Source organism: Tamandua tetradactyla, chromosome 3, assembly GCF_023851605.1.
Source record: "Tamandua tetradactyla isolate mTamTet1 chromosome 3, mTamTet1.pri, whole genome shotgun sequence".
In the NCBI taxonomy this organism is placed as follows: domain Eukaryota; kingdom Metazoa; phylum Chordata; class Mammalia; order Pilosa; family Myrmecophagidae; genus Tamandua; species Tamandua tetradactyla.
In genome coordinates this window covers 169,497,928-169,521,416 of record NC_135329.1, presented here as the reverse complement: position 1 = coordinate 169,521,416, position 23,489 = coordinate 169,497,928, and the positions used below count along the sequence as shown (strand labels likewise).

General features: G+C 41.1%; 1 pseudogene; it reads right to left on the bottom strand.

Moving 5' to 3' along the window:
- Positions 1 to 10,543: 10,543 nt before the first annotated feature.
- On the bottom strand, positions 10,544 to 14,266 carry LOC143675837 (7-methylguanosine phosphate-specific 5'-nucleotidase pseudogene; annotated as a pseudogene).
- Between the last annotated feature and the right edge of the window lie 9,223 nt (positions 14,267 to 23,489).

Here is a 23,489-nt window from a genome sequence, read left to right as displayed (position 1 = left end):
AGAATTTTTTGCTTTAGTCTCACACATAAGGTGACATTTTAAAATATTAATTACCATCTATTTTCAGCACCCTGCAATAATGACATTCCTTTGTTCTTCCTCATGCAAAAACATTTTTAAAATTTGTACATTGTACATTTCACTATTATTATACACTCTAAGCATTCCTAGATTATACCATCTCGATCTTTAACATCTATCTTTCTTTCTGATTTCATTTATGTCCCCAGCCCTCCTCCCTCTATCATTCTCACATGCAGCTTCATTCAGTGTTTGAACATAATTACATTACAGTTAGGTAGTATTGTGCTGTCCATTTCTGAGTGTTTGTATCCAGTCCTGTTGCACAGTCTGTATCCCTTCAGCTCCAATTACCCACTATCTTACCCTATTTCTATCTCCTGATGGTCTCTGTTACCAACGACATATTCCAAGTTTATTCACTAATGTCAGTTCATATCAGTGAGACCATACAATATTTGTCCTTTAGTTTTTGGCTAGTCTCACTCAGCATTATGTTCTCAAAGTCCATCCATGTTGTTACATACTTCATAAGTTTATTCTGTCTTAGAGCTGCATAATATTCCATCGTATGTATATACCACAGTTTGTTTAGCCACTCATATGTTGATGGACATTTTGGCTATTTCCATCTCCTTGCAATTGTAAATAATGCTGCTATAAACATTGGTGTGCAAATGTCCGTTTGTGTCTTTGCCCTTAAGTCCTCTGAGTAGATACTTAGCAATGGTATTGCTGGGACATATGGCAATTCTATATTCATCTTTTTGAGGAACTACCAAACTGCCTTCCACAGTGGTTCCACCATTTGACATCCCCACCAAGAGTGGGGAAGTGAACAAGTGTGCCTCTGTCTCCACATCCTCTCCAGCACCTGTCATTTTCTGTTTTATTGATAATGGCCATTCTGGTGGGTGTGAGATGATATCTCATTGTGGTTTTGATTTGCATTTCTCTAATGGCCAGGGACGTTGAGCATCTCTTCATGTGCCTTTTGGCCATTTGTATTTCCTCTTCTGAGAAGTGTTTGTTCAAGTCTTTTTCCCACTTTGTAATTGGATTGGCTGTCTTTTTGTTGTTGAGTCGAACAATCTCTTTATAAATTCTGGATACTAGACCTTTATCTGATATGTCGTTTCCAAATATTGTCTCTCATTGTGTAGGCTGTCTTTTTACTTTCTTGATGAAGATCTTTGATGCACAAAAGTGTTTAATTTTGAGGAGCTCCCATTTCTTTCTTTCTTTCTTCAGTGCCCTTGCTTCAGGTGTAAGTTCCATAAAACCACCTCCAATTATAAGATTCATAAGATATCTCCCTACATTTTCCTCTAACTGTTTTATGGTCTTAGACCTAATGTTTAGATCTTTGATCCATTTTGAGTTAACTTTTGTATAGGCTGTGAGATACGGGTCCTCTTTCATTCTTTTGCATATAGGTATCCAGTTCTCTAGGCACCATTTATTGAAGAGACTGTTCTGTCCCAGGTGAGTTGGCTTGACTGCCTTATCAAAGATCAAATGTCCATAGATGAGATGATCTATATCTGAACACTCTATTCGATTCCATTGGTCAATATATCTATCTTTATGCCAGTACCATGCTGTTTTGACCACTGTGGCTTCATAATATGCCTTAAAGTCAGGCAGTGTGAGACCTCCAGCTTCGTTTTTTTTCCCTCAAGATACTTTTAGCAATTCGGGACACCCTGCCCTTCCAGATAAATTTGCTTATTGGTTTTTCTATTTCTGAAAAGTAAGTTGTTGGGATTTTGATTGGTATTGCGTTGAATCTGTAAATCAATTTAGGTAGAATTGACATCTTAACTATATTTAGTCTTCCAATTCATGAACATGGTATGCCCTTCCATCTATTTAGGTCTTCTGTGATTTCTTTTAACAGTTTCTTGTAGTTTTCTTTGTATAGGTCTTTTGTCTCTTTAGTTAAATTTATTCCTAAGTATTTTATTCTTTTAGTTGCAATAGTAAGTGGAATTCATTTCTTGATTTCCCCCTCAGATGTTCATTATTAGTGTATAGAAACACTACAGATTTTTGAGTGTTGATCTTGTAACCTGCCACTTTGCTGTACTCGTTTATTAGCTCTGGTAGTTTTGCTGTGGATTTTTCAGGGTTTTCGACTGATAGTATCATATCATCTGCAAACAGTGATAGTTTTACTTCTTACTTTCCAATTTTGATGCCTTGTATTTCTTTTTCTTGTCTAATTGCTCTGGCTAGAATTTCCAACCCCAGTATCTTTTTAATATCCTTTATCTCTTTATTCATCTCCTTGAATTGATTTAGGATATGTATTTGAACATTTTAATTAGTTTCAAATTCTTCCTGTTTCTTAGTATGGCTTGTAATCTCTTAGTATGTAATTTAGTAATTTATTATGCTGATATCTGGGCATCAGATTCTCTTGATGAGTTTAATGTGAGGGTCAGATTCTCACTTTTGTCTAAGATTTTGTTGGGAATTGGCCTTGTGTTAATATTCTTCTTTGACACTTGGTTCATTCATTACCCAACCAAAGCAGAGCCAGGGACACACTGAGGGGGCGCACACCAGTTCCACGTGACCTTGGGAGAGGGTCAAGTAATGATGCCAAAAAGTCATTCATTTTGCTTCCCGATAGTGTGCTTTACTATCTTGTCCAGCAGACAGCCCTCTTAGGCAACCTATTTCCCTCAACCTTCAGAGGACAGGCTATTCTTGACTCTGTGCTGTGGGTGGGAACAATGGCATGGCAGTGCCTGGACAGGCAGCATGAGCCACAGGACCTAGCCATCTAAAATTGCCAGTCAAAAGCTGGAACAGTGCTGCACCTTGACCCACCTATATTTGGGAAAGTGGATTTCCACAACCCTCTAAGTCTGTAGCCACCTGCCAGACAAGGACCAGATAACCTGTTGTCTGATTATCTTCCTCAAGTGTGGGGGATGGGCAACAGAACCAGGGCTGAGGAAGTTACTCATAATCAGTCACTGCAGTGTCTCTGTCTCTTCATCCTGCACTTTCCTGGGTGCTGCACAGTACTCCCCCTCATCTCTGAGCCTAAGAACCACTGTTCTGGAGAGTTTCTGCCTGTCCCTTCACTGTTTTTCTGAGAGAGAAATGAACCCCACAACTCCCTAATCAGCTATTGTCATGGTCAGGTTCATGTGTCAACTTGTCCAAGTGGTGGTACCTGTTTGTCTGGTTGGGCAAGTGCTGGCCTGTCTGTTGCAATGAGGACATTTCATAGAATTAAATCATGATCATGTCTGCCACATCCACAGCTATTCCATTTTTAATCAGCCAAGGGGAGTGTCTTCTGCAATGAGTGATACTTAATCTAATCACTGAAAGCTTTTTAAGGAGGATTCAGAGGAGACAGGCTCTCTTCCTGCTTCAGCCAGCGAGTCTCTCTGGTGGAGTTTGTCCAGACCCTGCATCAGAATTGTCAGTTTCACAGCCTGCCCTACAGATTTTGGACTCTATGTCTCACGGTTATGTGAGACACTTTTATAAATTTTGTACTTATGAATATTTGCTGTTGATTCTGTTTCTCTAGAGAACCCTAACTAATACAGCTATCTTCCAGGAAAGAAACTGACCTTAAAGGGTGCATTTCCCTTTATGCTTTTTCTCTTAGGTTCTGGCTCTCTCTTCTCCTTGCTGTTGGATCCCAGAGAACCCATACATTTTTCTAGCTGTCCTAACACTGAAGAATACTATCCAGTCTTTCTCTACTCTTCAAAAGTTTCCTGTACTCAAGAGTTGTATTGCTTACCCTTTTCCTTCCATTATAACTAGTCATAATTTTTATTCACTGTGTAGACTAGAGCAGACATTGACTTTTTTTTTTTTTGCATAGGCAGGCACCAGGGATTGAACCCATGTCTCCGGCATGGCAGGTGAGAACTTTGCCTGCTGAGCAACCATCGTGGCCCGCCCCAGACATTGACATTTAAAATCTAATTATATTTTTAGAATTTTATGGGAGGGATCTCAGAAATGATTTAATCATTAGAAAATTAATTCAATGTGCCAAAAATCATGTTTCCACAAATAATAAAAGTGAAACAGAAAATATAATTGGTAAACCAAAGAATTACAGAATATCAAAATTGGAAGTGATCATAAAGATTTTCTACTTTCGGTCAATCCTACCCTCACTGGTGGGTAAAGTGAGGCCCATTTAAATATCTCGTTCCAAAGTCAGTCACCCAGTTAGTTAGTTGTACAATTTAGACTATTTTTCAAGCTATTTACTTCTACCTAATATTTTTTCTACTATATTATAGTGAATTTTTTTTCTTTACTATTAGACTATTTGAGGATTTAGGAAGTCTATAATTGCCAGGGTATATTAGGTTGGTTGGCAGGATTGAATATGTATTTTGTCTCCCCAAGTGGGACTTCTTGAGAGTAAGAGGTGACGTTATTATTATGTCAGGCCAATTGGTGTGTATTGGGAAGGTTTGGACAAGCTGATACAAATGGCATCCTATTAATGGGTGTCATGATGAATAGGGATGTTTCTAAGTTGTCTTTACGTGGTTTATTTCAAAATATTTTCAATGCATATGCCAATTGGACAACATCACTTAAGATAATGAAAGTATTGAAGTTTTCTTTGTAGCTGCCTTCTAGAAAATTCTATAGTTCCTTTGAGCATGGAAGGACAAGCCTTCCAACAAGCCCTGATTCAGAGTAATTCATCCATTCACTCAATGGATATTTATTGTTCACTATATACCAGGCATTGTTATAGAAGTTAGAGATATGTAATGAAGAAAGACAAAAACTCTACGTTTTTAAAGCCTGCTTTCTAGTAGTGAAACAAAGATGAGGCTGGTGACCTATACAACTGTGCTAGTTTGAAACTGTATGTACCCCAGAAAAGCCATCCTCTTTCAATTCTGATCCAATCTCGTGGGGAAGACCTATTGTTTAGGTTGCAACGTTTTGATTAGATTACTTCCATTACACCCAATTGTGCGTGTGACCTTTTGATTAGATGGAGATGTGACTCCACCCATTCAAGGTGGGTCTTGATTAGTTTACTGGAGTCCTTTATAAAGGGAGATGCAGGTGCAGACACATAGATGTTTGGAAATGCAGAAGCTCCCAGAGATGCCAGGAGCTGAGAGAGCTGACAGAAGCTAAACAGTTGCTTCAGAGCCAATACAGATGCAAACATTTGGACTTACTTGGTACAGAGATGTTGGAGATTGAGACAGAAATAGCTTGTGTGCTAAGCAAGTACTCACAGAAATAGTTAGAACCTGGAGAAAAGAAATCTCTGGGCCCAGAAGATGCTAAGCTGAGAGGTGAAACCCAGAGTTTTGCCCCAGAGCAGCTAAGTGTGGACCCACAGATCTTTAGAGAGGAAGCCACTGGAATCAGAAGCTGGAAGCAACAGAACCAGGAGCAAGGACCAGTAGATGCCAGCCACATGCATTCCCATGTGACAAACATCAGCCTTTCTTTGGAATCAAGGTATCTTTTTCTGGGTGCCTTAGTTTGAACATTTTTAAGGCCTTATAACTGTAAATGTGTAACTTAACAAGTCTTCTTTCAAAAGTCAACACATTTTTGGTATATTACATTCTGACAGCTTTAGAAAAATAAAACAACAACTAATAAAATTTGGGGTTTGCATTGTTTTTTTTCCAATAGTGGTGATACTCAATAATAGGGGGTTATTGAGACATTCCAGTTCTTCGTTCAGACTCCTTGATGACATATGACATATGCAATTAAGCAGTGGATTAAAATGTAGTCAGAAATGCAATTTGAAGCATGGTCCAGAAATTTTGCACACGTGACGGTGTCTGAACAAGAGGTCCTATGACTCTGGTCTTATGGTCTGATCCAATGAGCTGACTTGCTTTGACAAAGTAAACTAATTTGTTTAGCCCAAGGGAAACATTTTGCCAATTTTACAGTTGGATAGTTCTTTTCTTAAAAAATGCATTAGTAGTTATTTCACCACTAAGATTTCCCATAAATTAAATTTGTACAGATTCCAGCTGAGTTAGAATTTTACCAAAATGCTAGTCTTACTAATTACTACTTTAAATAAGTCCTCATCCTCTCTGTAAATAAGGTAGATGTAATTTACTCTTCTGTAGATGTATAAATTAAGCCACCAGGAGGTTAAGTAATTTGTTCAAGGTCACATTATGTGGGAGGATAGAAATCACATCTAGAAACCTTGATACTTAGTTTTTTAAATTAAATGACCTATTTCCCCATATTCAGCAACATAAAATAACCTATATCTATATCTAACAACCTATATACAGAAATTATCTATCTTTGTCTATCTACTGAGATATCTCATCATCATAGTATTAAGGTCAATGTAGTATTAATAGTTTGGCGTTTACCCAGCAAAGTCTATTGAGTGATTATATTATTCTAGGGCTCTTAAAGAACAGAAAACCTCAGGGAGATGAATGAGTTTTAGGTCAAAAACATTTATATTCCAAAATTTGTCCAGCTGTTCGTGCAACAGTGTATAGGGAAACAAATCACTGAATTTTCCTTATTGAGTTTTGTTCTCTTCTTAATACTATGCTAAGCAGGAATGGCCTGTGAGTAGCTTTTGTGGGCTATATCAAATGCTAGGCTGTCATTTTCTCACACTTGAAGTTGCAGATTTTTGGAGTTATGTACATAGGACAAGTTTTTTTCCCTTTCCCTTTGTATTAGATGAGTTGTAGGTTTACAGAAAAACCATGCAGAAAATACTGAGTTCCCATATACCCACACACGTTACTAATATATTGCATTAGTGTGGTACTTTTGTTACAAATGATGAAAGAATATTTCTGTAATTGGGCTATTAACTATGGTTTATAGTCCATAGTTTACATTATGGTTCATTGTTTGTGTGGTACAGTCCTATGGTTTTTAAAAAAATTTTTATTCCAGCAACATATATACCACCTAAAATTACCCTTTTAACTACATTGATTATATAATTCAGTGGTATTGCTACATTCACAATATTGTTCTACCATTATCATCATCATTACCAAAACTTTTCCATCACCCTAAACAGGAATTCTGCATCAATTAAACACTAACTCACCATTTCCTACCCCCATCCCAGATACTATAGGGTCTGGTAGCCTGTATTCTAATTTCTGACACTGCGAATTTTCTTATTCAAATTATTTCATATCAGTGAGATAATGCAATATTTATCCTTTTGTGTCTGGCTTATTTCATTTTACATCATGTTTTTGAGGTTCATCCATGTTGTAGCATATATCAGAACTTCATTCCTTTTTGTTTCTTAAAAATATTTCATTGTATATAATACACCATTTTTTCTTTGTCCATTGATACATTGATGGATCCTGGATTGTTCACACCTTTTGGCTATTGTGTATAATGCTGTTATGAACATCAATGTGCAAATATCTGTTTGAATCCCTGCTTTCAACTTTTTGGGGTATATACCTAGAAATGGGATTGCCAGGTCTCATGGTAATTCTATACATAATTTTTTGAGGAACCGCCAAATTGTTTTCCACGGTGGCTGTACCATTTTATATTTCCACCAACAATGAATGTTATAGGGCAATTTTTCACTGTTCTATGTTCTGTAGGATAACATGATTTCTAACTCACTTATGAAAGGGAAAGTCCAAATGTGCATTTGCTATAACCATAATCACTACCATCACCATTATCATTAAAATGTAAACATCCAAATGCATTTAAATACCTATGCTATCTACAATGATGGATGAAGAAGGAACTAAACAAATGTCCTGAAATGTGTCTGACTCTTGGAGAAGAAATATGAGAAGCCATCCTCAAATTCTATTGCATTCTATAATAATGAATTAAAATCATTTTCTTCCAGCTACTCATCAAAACTTTTTTTAAATAAAAAGAAAAATAAATTTAAGGGTATCAGTGGGTAAAAATCACACACAAATTATGATTTTTAAGGAGAACTCTACAATGAGTTTTCTTAGGACTACTAAGCAAAACCTACTCAAGCACTGTTTTTATTCTGTATGCTTTATATATATGAGAGAAAAAGACACATTCAGTGTTCATACTGCTTAATATATTTCTCTCAGCAAAAATTAATTCTGGGGATGGGCCACGGTGGCTCAGTGGCAGAGTTCTCCACTGCTATGCCGGAGACCCGGGTTCAGTTCCCAGTGCCTGCCCATGCAAAAAAAAATTAATTCTGTTCACTTGAAAACATAGTCATCCTTTAGAAGATTCTGGCCTTGCAACTGATCCATACTCACAAACATCAATGATTTCTTTGAGAACTCTGCACAAAGAAAGACTAGGATCAGAATCATAGAAATTATGCTTGTCTAACATGAAATTTAACCTTGAAGGGTGTTCATTTGGAAAAATCAAGGAGAGTAGAGGGCATGAATTATTGTATACAAAAGGAAACCTCAATCTTTATTTTCTGGGTGAACTGTTTTCCTGCATGATCAATTTCTTTTTGAGAAGTTTGGTAAAAATGGATTACAAGTAACACACTTTAAGATGTAGTCTGCTTTCCAAATCACAGATACACGCTCATGCACACACATACACACACAACCAGAGCATATCTTTGATTTTCAAGTCTTTATTGATGAATTCAGAACAGACAATATATAAAAAGGTTTTGAGAAGACATATTATTTTATTAAGTTCTTCATGGCAGTTTATTAACAAAATCTATAACCAGATAGGATAATAAGAGATAAATGGGTCACACTGGAACTTTTTAAAGAGAATTCTAAGAAAGCAAACTGATCTGAATGTTTGTTGTTGTTGAAGAGCCGTGTAATTCAATGATGAAATAAACAAACAAGTTGTAATTTCTTCTGTCAAAAAGAAAAATAACTTTTGATGTTATGTCCCCCCTTTAGCCACTAACTCATTTCTTTGCTTCCTTTTTGAAAGTGTCTTCAATTGTTTTTCTTCCCATTTCCACTTGAACCCACTCCAGCCAGATGTTTGCCTCTACCAAAGCAATGAAATTGTTCTTGTCAAGGTTACCACTCAATGCCTCCGCCCATTTTGCCAAATCTGAGGTTTAATTCTTAGCCATCAAATTACTTGATGAGTTGGCTCATTCTTTCCTGAAGCACTTCACTTAGTTCACTTGACACCTGAGACATGCCACTCTCTTAGTTCTTCAATTATTTTATTGGTTGCTCCTTCTCAATCCTTGCTGGCCATTTCCTTCTTGATCTCTAAATACTGCCATGTTTTGTGGGTTCATGATTCTGACTTCTCCTCTTCTCCAATTACACTTTACTCTTTAAGTCACCTCATCCAATATCAGGATTTAAAAATATTATCTAAGTGCTGACAGCTCCCAAATTTATAAGCCTAGCCAATATCTCTTCCATGAACTCTAAACTCACATATCCAGCTGCTTACTGACAACTCCACTTTGGTGTTTGCCAACATGTCTGGCATTCTCCTCCATATCTCTTCCTCTTACAGTTTTCCTCCATCTAAATAAAAGGCAATTCCATTCTTCCAATTGTTTAAGTCATAAACCTTGGTATGATACTTGATTCTTCTTCCATACCCCACATTTAATATATAAGTAGAGTCTTTTGGTTCTGCCATAAAAGTATATCCAGGGTCTAATAAATTTTTCTTCCTTCACCTCTAACACTCCTGGTCCGGTGGATGTGAACTCATCTACAAATAGGACCTTCGAGGATTTGTTGGTTAAATCATGTCCAACTGAATATGGGTTGGCTTTAACCCAATATGGATGTCTTTATAAGGAAAGTAAATCGGTCACAGAAGGGAAGGCCACAGGGGGAGCCAAAAATCAGTGGGAACCCAGAATAAGGAAAGGACATTGCCATGTGATGGGAAAGCAAAGGAATCCAAAGTTGGCTGGCCAGCCAGAATGCTACTGAGCTTAGGAATAAGCAAGCCTTCTAGTCTCTGAAACCATGAGCCAATCAATTCCCATTGTTACGCCAACCCACTGTGTGGTACTTGTCTTGGCAGCCTAGAAACGAAGTAACCAGGCATGTTCCTGTCTCAAGGCTTTTGCATTTGCTGTTCCTTCTCCTGGAATACTTACTTGGATTGGTCCTTTACTTTCTTGAGGTGTTTACTCATGTGATGGTCTATCTGTGAGCCCCCAACACTCTCTATGCCCCTTATGCAGCTTTATTTATTTTTTGTTTTCTTTCTTTTTAAAAATTTGGTCTGTATCCCATGTTAGATTTGTATAAAGAACAAGTTTCAATGTTTAAAGATTTTGAAAATGATCTTTGTACTAGATGATCCTTAGAGTGCTAACACACAGTAGGTTTGCAATTCATTTGGAACAGCTATGCTGCCTTCCCATCTGGCAGGGCTTTTCCCAAGCCTTGGACAAATAATGGAAGGTACTGGGGAGAGGGGGCACGGAAAAGGGGAGGAAGAAGGAGGAGCATGGATCCCTCAGCTCCCTGGATCTTTCTCTGCACACACAAGGAAGAGCAGTGTTCCTAGCAGAGAGACCTCCAGGTGAGGTTCCCTCCTAGGCCTGCAGGGCCTGGCCTGAACTTGCTGCATTCAGGAGCCCTGCACCCCCATCTGGAATCCCCCAGTGCAGGATATACTGCACCAGCCAGGCGATCACATCCAGCCTCTCATCCTTCCCCAGCACAATGTCACAGCAGTCCACGTGGCACTCCCGCTGTTCTGCCACCTTCTCATTCAGGAGCCAATCCTAAGAATATTCTCCACACTAGGAACCCCATCAGCCATAGTGAGGTGTCCCAAGGAAACGCTAAACAGTAGGGTGTTGGTTTTGCCCTGAAGCTGTTGGAAGGAACTGGAGTTCTCGCACACACAGCTGCTCTTGTTGTAGGTGTGTATGAGGTCGCCCTTGATTATTCCTAGGAGACCATTTTTATCAAAATCCATGTAGTGAGACACAATATGATTTTTGGGGTGGAAAACTTTCATCTGTTGGATAATTTCTTCCAGGATATCACCCGTGCCTGAGGAAAAGATGTTTTGGTACAGTGTGTGAAGAAAGCCACGTGTCCCTCCTTAAGGATTGCATTGGACTCTCTAACCACCCGGCTTCTCTAAAACTTCTGGATTTTCTGTGGACACAGGAAATCATGGGCTTTGGTCTCACCATTCCACCACACGAGCGAACTTCTCTTTGCTGGTCTGGTTTGTGTTCATCTCATTGGGTAATGGTGGTGAAGGAGTGCTGGTTGCTCTTGCCAGCATTCCTCACTTGAAGATCCTGCTGTTACCCAGAATATTGTAAAAAGGACCCCACTTTTACTATATGCAAACCAGCTCAAGGTCATATCAGAATCAGAAATCACCTGTAACGGTTCTTCCTGCGCCAGACTAGGGTGCCCATTGTGTCCTGGACGCGCCCGGGCTGCTGCCTCAGGCCCGTGGTCCTCACTGGGTGTTCACCTCTCTGCGACCAAAGGCACCGCTGACCCTGACATGGGCTGGGCTCAGAGGGGAGCTTGTAGCTAGCTCATACACCCTTATGAGTTCAGGTCGCAGGAACTGGAGGGGTCGGTGCAGGGGCTCCGGGGTGAGGGTGGTGGAACTGGGACTACTGGGACGACCGGGCGGCAGGTTTGGGGTCTTAGAGCCCCCACGCTGCTCGCTTCTTTCCGCTTCATCTTGTCCACCCTCATAGTCGCCGCCCAGTAGGAGGAGCCCTCTAACAATTTCTTTCCTTAGTGCTTATAACCATGTGACATAGTACATATTTTACTTTTAAAATTATTTATTGTCTGGTCTCTCTGATTAGAAAACAAGCTCTAATGGACAGAAATACTCTTTTGTTCCTTGCCATAAGCTTAGCTTTCAGAGCAAAGCTTGGCACATGGCTGATCCTCAGTAAAAATGTATTGGAAAAAAAATGAATGGATGGAAGTATGATTGACTTATTAAATGAATAAATGAAAGCAGTTTTGTCCATTAAAAGTACCTGGTAGCAAATGATAATTATTAATTGCTTTTAAAAAAGGGAGTCAATGATATTAAGTTGGGATTACTTTATTTAACCAACTTTCTTGATACTCCAACCCATTCAGAATTTTCTTCTGCTGAATTAAAAAAAAATGACTGTGATCTGAATATGTGGATTCCTCATAATGATCAATTCAATGAATGAAAGAACATAGCTTTTTCTCTGTTGTTGCTTTTATAGACTTTAGTTTTTTGAACCTAAGAAGAAAAGCGACAGAACTGGATAAAAAAAATGCAGCTAAATTTTTCTACACTAAAACATAGCAATTTTAAATGAAGTGGTATCATCATCGATGGACTGATTATTCAACTTAGCCACTTTGCTTGCAATTTGGGTTGCTGCCTAGGATTGAGTAGTTTCAGGTTTAATTACATTGGCCTAGTAGTTAGACTTCCTCAGATGTAGAGTTCAAATTGCTCACAGGCAATTCTTAAAACTCTTTGAAAAATAAAACAGCAGTATAACCATTTATTTACTTACTTGTTACCACCTTTTGCAAACTTCAAATCCAGGAACCTATCCTCATTATATTTGATGACTCATATTCTTACTGAATTTATTCTCATTCTGTGGTTCTTTCAGTTAATGTGTAACTTTTCTTTTGAGGTCAAAAGCTTTCAGGATATGAATCATTTTCTTCTCTGTACTATCCTATGTTCCCTTAATATACTTATTGATCTCATTGCCTTTTTGTAAAAAAAAAATCTTTAAAAAAAATCCATCTTCCCTACTAGACTATAAGTTCCTTGACAGGGCCCAAGATTTATCCTTTCTCTGTGCCCTCAATGCTTAGTAGAGGGCCTCGAATATACTAGGCACTCTATAAACATTTGTTTAAGAAAATTGATTGGATTTATTTGCAGTAGTAACAGGAGGAGAGTAAACATCTGCTACCTTCTTGTTTCTAGAATTAATTAGCTGCTGGGTTGAATTTTTCTAGGTAAATTTTGCAACTTTGTTGAATTTTCTAGGAAGTTTGTAATTCATGGGTTCAACCCTAATTTCTTTTTCACTCTGCAACATGTAGGGCTTCAGTTTTCCATGTGAAAAGGGTATAATAACAGTTCCTTACCCATATAATTATTATGAGGAATGGATGGGGCAATATATACAAAGTGCTTTGCATGGTGTCTAGAACGTGGTAAACATTCACTTTATGTTAGCTATTATTATTGCTACTACTAATATTTTATTAGTATTATTATTATTGATAATATTATTGGTTTGGTTTTGGAAACCTGGGCATTATATCAGATGAAGAACACAATAAGCTTTCAGTTCATGCTGGCTGCTATTCTTACTATTTTTAATGTTATTACCATTGGTTTGGCTTTAGTCTTAAGGCATTATAGCTAGCTGTAGAGTGATTATATGCATTCCTACCTTTTCATCTTATGATTAATGAGGACCTGAAAAGAATTTTCAAGCATAGACAATTGCTCCTCTTGGAATGTGTATGTGTTTGTCTCTTCTCTGGCAAGAGAGTGTCACAAGATTCCAGGCCTCTCTTAAGAAGATAACTGACCTCTGAATCATGAAGATGGCTTCCTTGTGAAGTGTGGGTGACAGGTTCCCTGGAAACACTAAGATTAACCTCATTTGGGCACTGAGGAGGAGGGCGCGTGGGTGGGTTCCCAGAAGGAAAGCTCTGGGTCTTCCAACGCAGTCTTCCTGAGAAACTGAGGCCTTGGCGGGGCAGCCGGGCCACCTGGTCTGAAAAGGCGGGGTTCTAGGGTTTATAATCCAGGAGTCCAGTTCCTGGTCTTGGCTGAGTTTAGCATGGAAGGTGATTAAAGGAGTCCCTCGCTCTGACCTAGACGGACAAGCATCATCGCAGACTGTGACTTTAGAAAGCGAAACCATTTCTGCAACGTGAAAGATAAGCAGTTTAAAGGCATAGTTGAGGCCCGGTGGGTCCGAGCCTGGGTTTGCTTGGCGCCAGGCAGCTGGGCCGCCCTGATGGAGCGGAGCGGCGCCATCCCGGCCCGGAGGCGTGCAGACTGGTGAGGAGCACAGGTCGGAGCGGGGAGACCCCCGGTGTCCGGTCCCTGCGGCCTATCCCAGGCCTCCCCTTCAGCAACCTGGACGGAGACTCCGGGCCCAGATCTCCCCCGACCACAAGCCAGCCCTTCGCACGCCTGCACCCACCGCGGTCTGCACCGAGTCCGACGAGTCCTTGGCCCCGGCAGCCCCTCTGCAGGCCTGTCCCCCCCCCCCCCCGCCCCGGAGGCCGGCCGCCCCGATCATATACGCACCTTGGGTAGCCCGAGCCGTGCCTGGCCTCTGCCCTGCAGGCTGCTCTCCATCACCGCTGTTACTCGGCCAACCCACCTGGCTGCATATCCACAGCTGCACCTATCCGCTCCAGGGGCTGGGGTAGGGGGTTTCTCTGACATGACGGGCTGCGTGCACCCGGACGTGCTGAAAGATTTCTGCGTGAACTCCCAGACCGTGCTGCTGCTGTGGGATATTGCCGCCTCCTGCTTCCTGGGCATCCTCTGCAGTCTCTCTGCATTCCTCCTGGATGTCTTTGGGCCCAAGCACCCAGCCTTGAAGATCATCTGTCGTTACACCTTCGTCCACATCCTCAGTCCTGTAGGGCGCCACTGTCATCGGCTTTTCCTACTGGACTTCTGAACTCATCCTAGCCCAGCAGCAGTAGCATATGAAGTTCCACCGCTCCCAGGTCTATGTCACCTCTGCCTTAGCTTCTACCTGGTGGCAGGAGCGGGTGGAGCCTTGATCCTGATCGCACTAGCCAACACCCTATGTCACTACCCCACCGAGGAAAAGGAGCAGGTTTGAGTTGCTCCTCCGAGATGGAGGAGAATGAGCCATACCCTACAGAGTACTGGGGTCTCTTCCTCAGCCCTCACGATGTGGGGGGAGGTGTAATGGCAGCCCCTTCTGCAGCTCCGGGCAGCCTTCCCCAGCAGGCCTCCCTCTCAGCATCCTGAACATCACCACCCGACTTTTCCCTGAAGAGGCTTTAGGGTTGTTCCTATATCCCTGCTCTTGAAACCTGGAGTTCACATGTTTTATATATTGCACTGTTTCTCCTCTTGCACCTTTGTCTTCCTTCACAATCAGACACCATCACCAATTAGCGATGGTCATATATGCTTTCTCCCCTCATGAGACTTTACTTGGGTCTGGGACTTTCCTTAGGGGATTACTGATGGTGGAAAGTGCCAGATAGAAGAAGGGTCGGTGGGGTCCAAGGGAAAAAGAATTGTGCCCCTAGGCTTCCTCCCTGAGTGTTACAATCTCTTCCCTAGTGGTAATAGACCCCCCTGCTCCTGTTCACAGTGCCAACACCAGGCCACCACTGCGTGGAATATTCTGCACCTTATCTGGTATGTCCCAGGTCTGGTCCTCCTCCTTGACAGATTTTAATACTTCACTTTTCTCCTTTGCCTGAGCCATTGCTCCCAGTTTCTTTGTATGCATTGTGACCTTTTGTGAAAGCCTCAAAATTTTGATATTTTTATGTATTATGAGCTGGGATTTTGACTCTGAGGCTTCTGTTCCTTAAGCTTGTATCCAGCTCGTGTTATGACAGAACTTTCCTTGATTGCCAGGCACTAACAAAAAAAAAAAGAGAGAGAGAGAGAGAGAGAGAGAGAAGGAAAAAAGAAACATCTTTCCCTGTCTTTGTAGATTGACCCACAGGAGTGCACTCCTTCAGAGTTTACCATGTAATCAGTTTAAAGAACAGCCAGAGGTAGGGGCCTCCCTTTCTGTGTCTTGTGTCTTTTCTTAGGTATGCACATATGACTCTAGGAATCCCCCTGTTTAGGATTCCAAATATTCTTCCTTCCCTAAGAAACAGTTTCCTCACGGCCCCAGGCACTGCACTGTATGTCCTAGAGCCAGCAATTCCTTGCCCAGGCAGTACAATTTATCTTCCATGGCATTGTGCAGGCGAGCTCTTTAAGCTGCTTTCTACAGGCAGAGTTAGTTCTGGCATGGTGTGTCCCTTAGGTCGCCAGTAGACAGGTTGGGTCAGACTTACATGCTCCAGGTGTGTGTTACTCGTCTTCCTCTGGAAGCATGGGCTGCCTCCAAGCCAAGCCAGTGAAGGGTGGGGCAAGAGTCATTCTGGGTGCCAGGAAATCCAACAGCTTTTAAGTAGTCTTTGTCTTGATGGGTACTTTCCCTGTAACTGCCATCTTTTAACTGTTTTCTGGAGCTTTGAGAAAGATGTTTCTGCCAATTCTTGCTGGTTGTTCAGCAAGTTTGAACTTTGGTTTTTCAAAGTTTCCTTGGGACAGATAGAGTCCCGAAGTGTCTCACCCCACCATCTTGAACAGGGTGGGGCCAGTTCTCTGCACTTTAGTCGTTGGGCTTTTGTCACATGTGTTCTGGTTTATGGGGTAAGGAAATTGCTGTGGAGGAACAGAGCAGAGGCTCTCCCCACCCTGCCCTTGCTTTGTGGAGCTGGAGCCCAGACAAGACAAGGAGCACCTGGCAGGAAACGGAAGTCTCCTGGTGACTGCAAAGGATCAGATGAAGGGGGCTAAATCAAACCCAACCCCCATCCCAGCCCACTGGCCCCTTCACTTTTAAAACATGTGTGGTTGTGACAGAACAAAACAAAACCATGCAACAGCAACAAGACTGTCTTCTGAAACCAGGGACAAGGCTGCTGTCATTTTTCAGTTTACCCCGTTCCCTTCGGCTCGGCAGTCTTTGGGGCCTTAGCTCCCTCAGTCCTTGATAGTTCCTCCTCGCATCTCTCGGGGCAGCGTGTAGCCCTCTTCCCTTGCTCTCCCACTCCCCAGGACTCAGAGTGGGTCTTGCCCAGGACTGTGTGGGCATGACTAGCCAGCCAGTGTCATCACAGTCCCCAGGACTGTGGCACTGAGATGTAACCTGCCCTCCGCGTCAGAAGAAGGGCCACAACGGGCAGGAAAAATCCCCACTTTTCACATTAGAACCAAAATCAGCAGGGCTCCATCAAGGGAAGCCTTGGAATACCCTGCCAGGTGAGTGCAAGCTGAGGCTGCCGTTTGCTGCAGGCCCCTCTCCCCTTCCTGAATGCCCCGTGGTTTTGCAGTGTGCTACCGGCTCTTTCTTGCCCAGCCATCACTCTAGCTACCCTCTGTGCCCTACATGACTGTGGGTCTGGCTGAATTTTCTACCTTGAGATCTGATCATAAAGTGGGCAGTATTGGAGAGACATTCCACATGGATTCAGATGGCCAAGCTGTCCTCTTTAAAGTACTAGCTTTCTTGGAATTAGTGTCCTATGGTGAGCTGAAAGGGAAAGAGATCCCGGTCTCCTCCTACCCCTGGGGTGGCAGAGCAGGACTGGAGACTGGATACTGCCGTGGGCTGTGGCTGAAAAGGGGATGTTGTGAAATTCCAGTATCCCTTGTCTTTCAGCCAGTTGGACAGACCAGACCCATGTGGGTCGGGAAGGCCATGTCTGCATGAGTGGATGGCTAGGTGGAGCTCACTGCTGCAGTGCTGTGTGTCCTTAGGTGACCCCAGCCACTCTGCAAGCTCTTCCTCCCAGGCAAGAAACTGCTGCCCCTGCCTGAGCCCAGGGCCACGGAGCTGTAGGGAGTTTTGCCTTGTGGTAAAGTTCAGGGTTTGTCATCTGGCAGATTTCTAAGGAGCAGCCAGTACTCCCTGCCCTTGAGTATATATGTGGACAGGCCAGGAGACTGGGTACCAGGTCCACTTGCCAAAGTTACCCACCCCACAAGGAACTTGGACACGGCCCTGTGGACTGTTCCACATGATTCAGAGCCCACTTTCTATGAGTTTCCCCTGCCTCTGGTCTGTCTTTCTCTTTTCCTCCCTATCCTGACACTGATAGTTTGTCATGTAAATTCTCCTGATTATATTTTTTATTTTTCCCTAGGGAAAATTTTTTAAAAACAAACAAACAAACAAAAAGAAACCACAAATAAGAATATTAAAAAAAATGGTTGATGAGGATTAAGACCATATTATAAGTCTGGCAAAATCTGTAGGATCTAAATGAGTGCCTTTTAATTGAATTTTTAAATGATTCCATGTTATCTCCTTTGTTAGCTTATTAGCTATACCTTGTCTTTTTATTTTAATAGTTGCTATAGCTTTTGTAGGGTTTATTTAGCTTATTATGGTTTACTTTCAAGTGATATAGGACTTCACATATAGTATAAGAAACTTACAACAATGTATTTTCTTTTCTGCCTTCCTAGCCTTTATGCTATTAGTTCATTGAATTTTACTTTTATATATATATTATAAACTCCAGAATACATTGTTATTATTGTTGATTAAACAGTCAACTATATTTTAAGAGATTTAAATAAAAAGAAAGTATTTTATGTATTTACCCATGTATTACTATTTTAGGTGCTCTTCATTCATTTATATATCCATATTTCTATCTGGCGTTTTTTTCTGCCTGAAGGACTTTCTTTTGACATGTCTTGTAGTGTGGATCAGCTGGTGGTGAGTCCTTTCAGCTTTATATGTCTGAAAATGTCTCCATTCTGCCTTTGTTTGTGAAAGATACCTTTGCTGAGTGTAGAATTCTGAACTGACAGTTTTTTTCTTTCATCATCTTAAAAATATTGTTCCACCATCTTCTGACTTGTATTATTTCCAGGGAGAAATCTGTTCTCATCCTTGTCTTTGTTTCTTTCTATACAATGTGTCTTTTTTTCTCTGACCACTTGAAAAATTTATCTCTGTGCTGGTTTGAAACTGTTATATAGCTCAGAAAAGCCATGCTCTTCTAATCCAATCCTCGGGGGCAGACCTACTATTAGGTGGGACCCTTTGATTAGGTTGTTTCCATGGAGATGTGACCCCTGCCTGTTCAAGGTGGGTGTTAATCCTTTTACTGGAGTCCTATGTGAAGAGAATAAAAGACAGAAAACGTAGAGAGAACTCAGAGCTGACACAGAGAGCGGAAAGATAAAACCAAACACAGACGTTTGGTGATACAGAAGGAAATGCACCAGGAGATACCAGAAGCTGAAAAAGCCATTTGAAGCCAGATGCCAGGAAAGAAGGACAGCAGAGGTCACCATGTGCATTCCCATGTGGCAGAAAAACCCTGGCATGATGGGCCTTTCTTGAGTGAGGGTATCCTCTTGGTGATGCCTTAATTTTCACATCCTTAGAATTGCAACTTGTAACAATAAATCCCCTTTATAAAAGCCAATCCATTCCTGGTATATTGCATTCCAGCAGCTTTAGTAAATAAAAACACTCTTTATCACTGGTTTTGAGCAATTTGATTATTATGTGCCTTGGTATGGTTTTCTTCATGGTTCTTGTGCTTTAGTTTCATTGAGCTTTTGTATCTGTGGGGCCTATCATTTTCATCAAATTTGGAAACTTTTCAGCAATTATTTCTTCAAATATTTTTTCAGGTCTTCCCCCATGCTCTTTAGGGACTCCAGTTACATGTATATTAGGACGCTTGCAGTTGTCCCATAGCTCACTGTTTCTATTTTCACTTTTTGAAATTCTTTTGTTTCTCAGGGTTACATTTTGAATAGCTTCAATTGTTTATGTCTTCAAGTACACTAACATTTTCTCCTGTAGTGTCTAATCTAATATTAACCTCATCAGGTAGTATAAAAAAATTTTCAGATAGTATAATTTTTGTTCAGAAATTTAATTTGGGTCTTTTTTATGTCTTCTGTATCTCTACATAACTTTTCCAGCATCTGGAATACAGTAACAATGATTTTTTTTAATGTCTTTGACTGCTAATCTAACATCTCTGTCAGTCTGGGCTGGTATTAATTGATTGATTTTATGCTTATTATAGGTTTTGTTTTTCTACTACCTCAATTGCCTGCTTCTCTGGATGGTTGGAAGCCTAGCATTGTGAATTTTATCCTGTTGGGTGCTGAGAACTTTGTATTACTATAAATGCTCTTGACCTTTCTTCTAGGGTACAGTTAAACTACTTGAAAACAATCTTATCCTTTTGGGTTATGCTTTAAGATTTGTAATGTGGGACAAGAGCAGTATTTGGCCTAGGGCTAATTATTCCCCAGTAGCTACTGGGAAGTCACAGATATACTAAGCGACAATCTCCCAGCTCTCACCTACCCCCACCTCCTTTTCTATTGCATCAGCTTGTTTCCATCCACAGCCCTGGGGAGATATTAGGCCTAATGAAAAAGCCTGACCATACCATAAACCCAGAAACCAGGAACAAGCAGCCCCAGGAGCTTATCAGGGCAGGAACTCTCAATGGTAGGACACCCCCATCCCTGGTGTGGATAAATACCTCACCTTTGGGCAACACAGATTTTTCTCTCCTCTCTAATGGGAAGTAGGGCTTGCAGAGCTGCTATCCCCCAACTGGAAGTAAGGCTTGCAGAGCTGGGTGGTTGGCCTTCCCAGAAGACCAGCACGATGGAATCTCTTCCCTTGTTCTTTTGAAACTTTTGTGCTGGAAAAGTAATAGAGTGGTCATTTGCTGAAAGTTTATCTTGTACCTGAGCATGTGTTCCCATGACACACTGTATAGCAACTCACACTATTGAAATAAAGTTACTCAATGAATAATCTATCTAATGCCCCGTGAATTAATGAGGTTTTCCTAACCTGGTTGGACTAGGCTATTCTTGGCTTTGTGTGAGCGCTGTAAGCTATTCCCTTTAATTGTCTTGGATGGTTCTTTCCCCTGCCACAGGTAATTCCCTCATAGGCATGCACTGACCAATCAATACTCTGCCAAATAGTCAAAATCTCTGGAGTTTGCACAGCTCTTTCCCCTCTGCTACTCTGTCTTGCAAACTCAAGCTCCTTGGACTCTGAGCTCCAACTTCTCAACTCAGGTTTTTCTTTGGGCTCTGTCTCGCTATTTCCTCTTTGTGCCATGCCTGGGAACTCTCAAAGCAGTAAATTAGCACAATTGTAGGACTTACCTCATTTATTTTCCATTTCTCTGAGATCACTATATTTAATTGCCTAATTTTCAGTGTTTAGAAAATCTTTGTTTGATATATTTTGTGGTTTTTTTTCCATTAAGTTATTGGTTGTTTCAGGTAAGAGAGTAAATTCAGTCCCTCTTATTTCATATTGGCTGGAAGCAGAAGTCCCAAATAGTACCTTAAAAAAATGTCAGCGGGAGAAGAGGCCATAGTGCTGGTGGTACTAGAGTGATGAAATGCTTGTGACTCAAGTGTTATTAAAGGCAGGAAATTATGACTGCAGAACAACATGTTTTATCTATGATGAGCAGTCCAAGAATATGGGCTTTGGAGTCAGTGTTTCAAATTCCAGCTCTGCTACTCACTAACTGCCTGACTTCGCACAAGTTACTTAGTCCTTCTGAGCCCCATTTCTTTCTCTATAAAAAGAAAAAGAGGAATAGGAATATCTGACTTGCTGTTATTATATTAGATGAGATGACATATACCAAATACTTGGCACTGTGTGTGGGATACAGTTGCTCCTAAGCAAATGTTTATTCCTTTTTAATCAGTCTCTCTTATTCCCCATAGTCCCCATTCCTTATGAAATAATTGTGCATGTTTTCACTGTAGTTTTAAATAGTCTAAGAGAGGAGCAAAAGTTATCATTACAAATTTCTTCAGGATATAGGACATAGAGTTTTTATTGCTTTCTTTTTTTATTTTTTCATCATCAAACACCCACCAAATAAAAGGGAATGTTGCAAACTATGGAATGAAAATATGCATGAGTGAGTCCAGGCTCTCTAAGAGCTCACAGATCTGCAAGCGAGGGGGACAAGTAACCCACAACCTGATAAGGTGGCACCACAGAAACATTATGCCTGTTTGCAAAAGAGAAAGTTGGCGGCTTGCAGGCTGACAGATAAAAGCACCACGTCTGTATCCAATCTATCTTCAGCTTCTTTTGTTGTTTACTTCTTCAGTATCTGATTTATTTCAAGGCTCAGGCTCTGATCTAGCTGACCCCGTCTCTACAGAAACCATTTGATTCTTCCTACTTAGTGTGTTCAAAAGTCACTTTGTGGTAGACCGGTATCCTTAATGAGCTGACAAAGCTTGGGGCAGAGTTCCCCGAGTCATGGCACCTCATCTGGGGGACTATTCGCCTCTGGACAAGAAGTGATTACCTAAGACTCTGACTTTAGGAGGGGATGAAAAGCATATCTTTGTAAGCTTTCTTTGATCTTGACACTGAAGGCCTAGATGCCTTTCTCATCAAACTTTCACTAACACCACCAACCAATCAATAAGAATTTGGCATAGAGAAAGAAAGAAGGACACGCTTCTTCCCCTTTAGACAGGGAATTAAAACCAGCATAGTTAGAGAAGGGTATTCTTAAAGTGAAAAGAGCACAGGACTGGGAGTGAGGAGACACAGATTTCAGTCCAATGCTTCTATGTAAAATGGCATTAGACAACTATCTTGGAGTTCTTTCACTGTGGAAGCAATTAAATGCTATAATGCTATGCACATCGGTAAGAAAGCCCAATTAAGTTACAATTTTTAGAATTTACACAAGGTTTGCAGTGTAGCTTTAAATCTGTCTGAAACCAAACAAAATTTATTTTCCTTCTGACTAAAGGATGATAAATAAGTATTCCTTTCTTTTAATGCTGCTTAAAAGTGGAAATAGAGGGGAAGACACTTACAAACCAGAGAGGAAGTTCCACCTCATGGTGGGGTAGCCTGACTATCTCTAGCCCCACCTGAGTGTGGGAGGTCTTGGGTTATGGATGAGTCTCTTTTGCTCCTACACCCTGTCAGAGGAAATACTCCATTGGCTGGAGACCCAGGGTTTAGGTGGTCTTCTGGGGAGGATGCAAATGGTGATTTGACCCTGCATATCTCAAAATAATGACTTTAAGACGTAAGCTTCTTGAGAGTAGGAGCTGGTGCTTAATAAATGCTTATCGAATGGGGGCTAAGAGCCTTAGTTTCTGACAGGCAATATAGAATAGTGGTTGGGCACATGGGCTTTGAAGTCAGATTCCTGTTCTGCCACTAACCAGATGTGTAAGTTAATTAACTTCTAAGTGGTTCCATTGTTTAACCTCTGAAATGGGAATCATAATTACCTTCTTAGGTTGAGGTGAGGATTACATGAGGTAGAATATGTTAAGTCCTGATGTAATGCAAAGGAGCCACTCATTAAGTGGCAGGCCCAAGCCATATTGGTGGACCTAGGGCAGAGCAGATGATGACAACAATCAGTACATTATAGCATAGCTAGAAGCATATTATGGTTTTCATTTCATAGATGAGTAAACTAAAGTTCAATGAGCTGAAGAAAGTTGCCCAAGGCCACATAGCTAGGAAGTGGTTGAACCAGTTCCACAGCTCATGGTTCAGACCCATAAGTCCTTGGCATCTCCACAAGGGCTGCCTAAGATGGATAGAGTTTATGATTTGTCCAGTGCATCAAATCTGACCTTGGAAGATGAAAATAGTCTTCACCATTGTCTTCCTTCCAGACATCCAGGCCAAATGGTCTGTGCCATACTTAAAGCAAGGGACTGTCTAC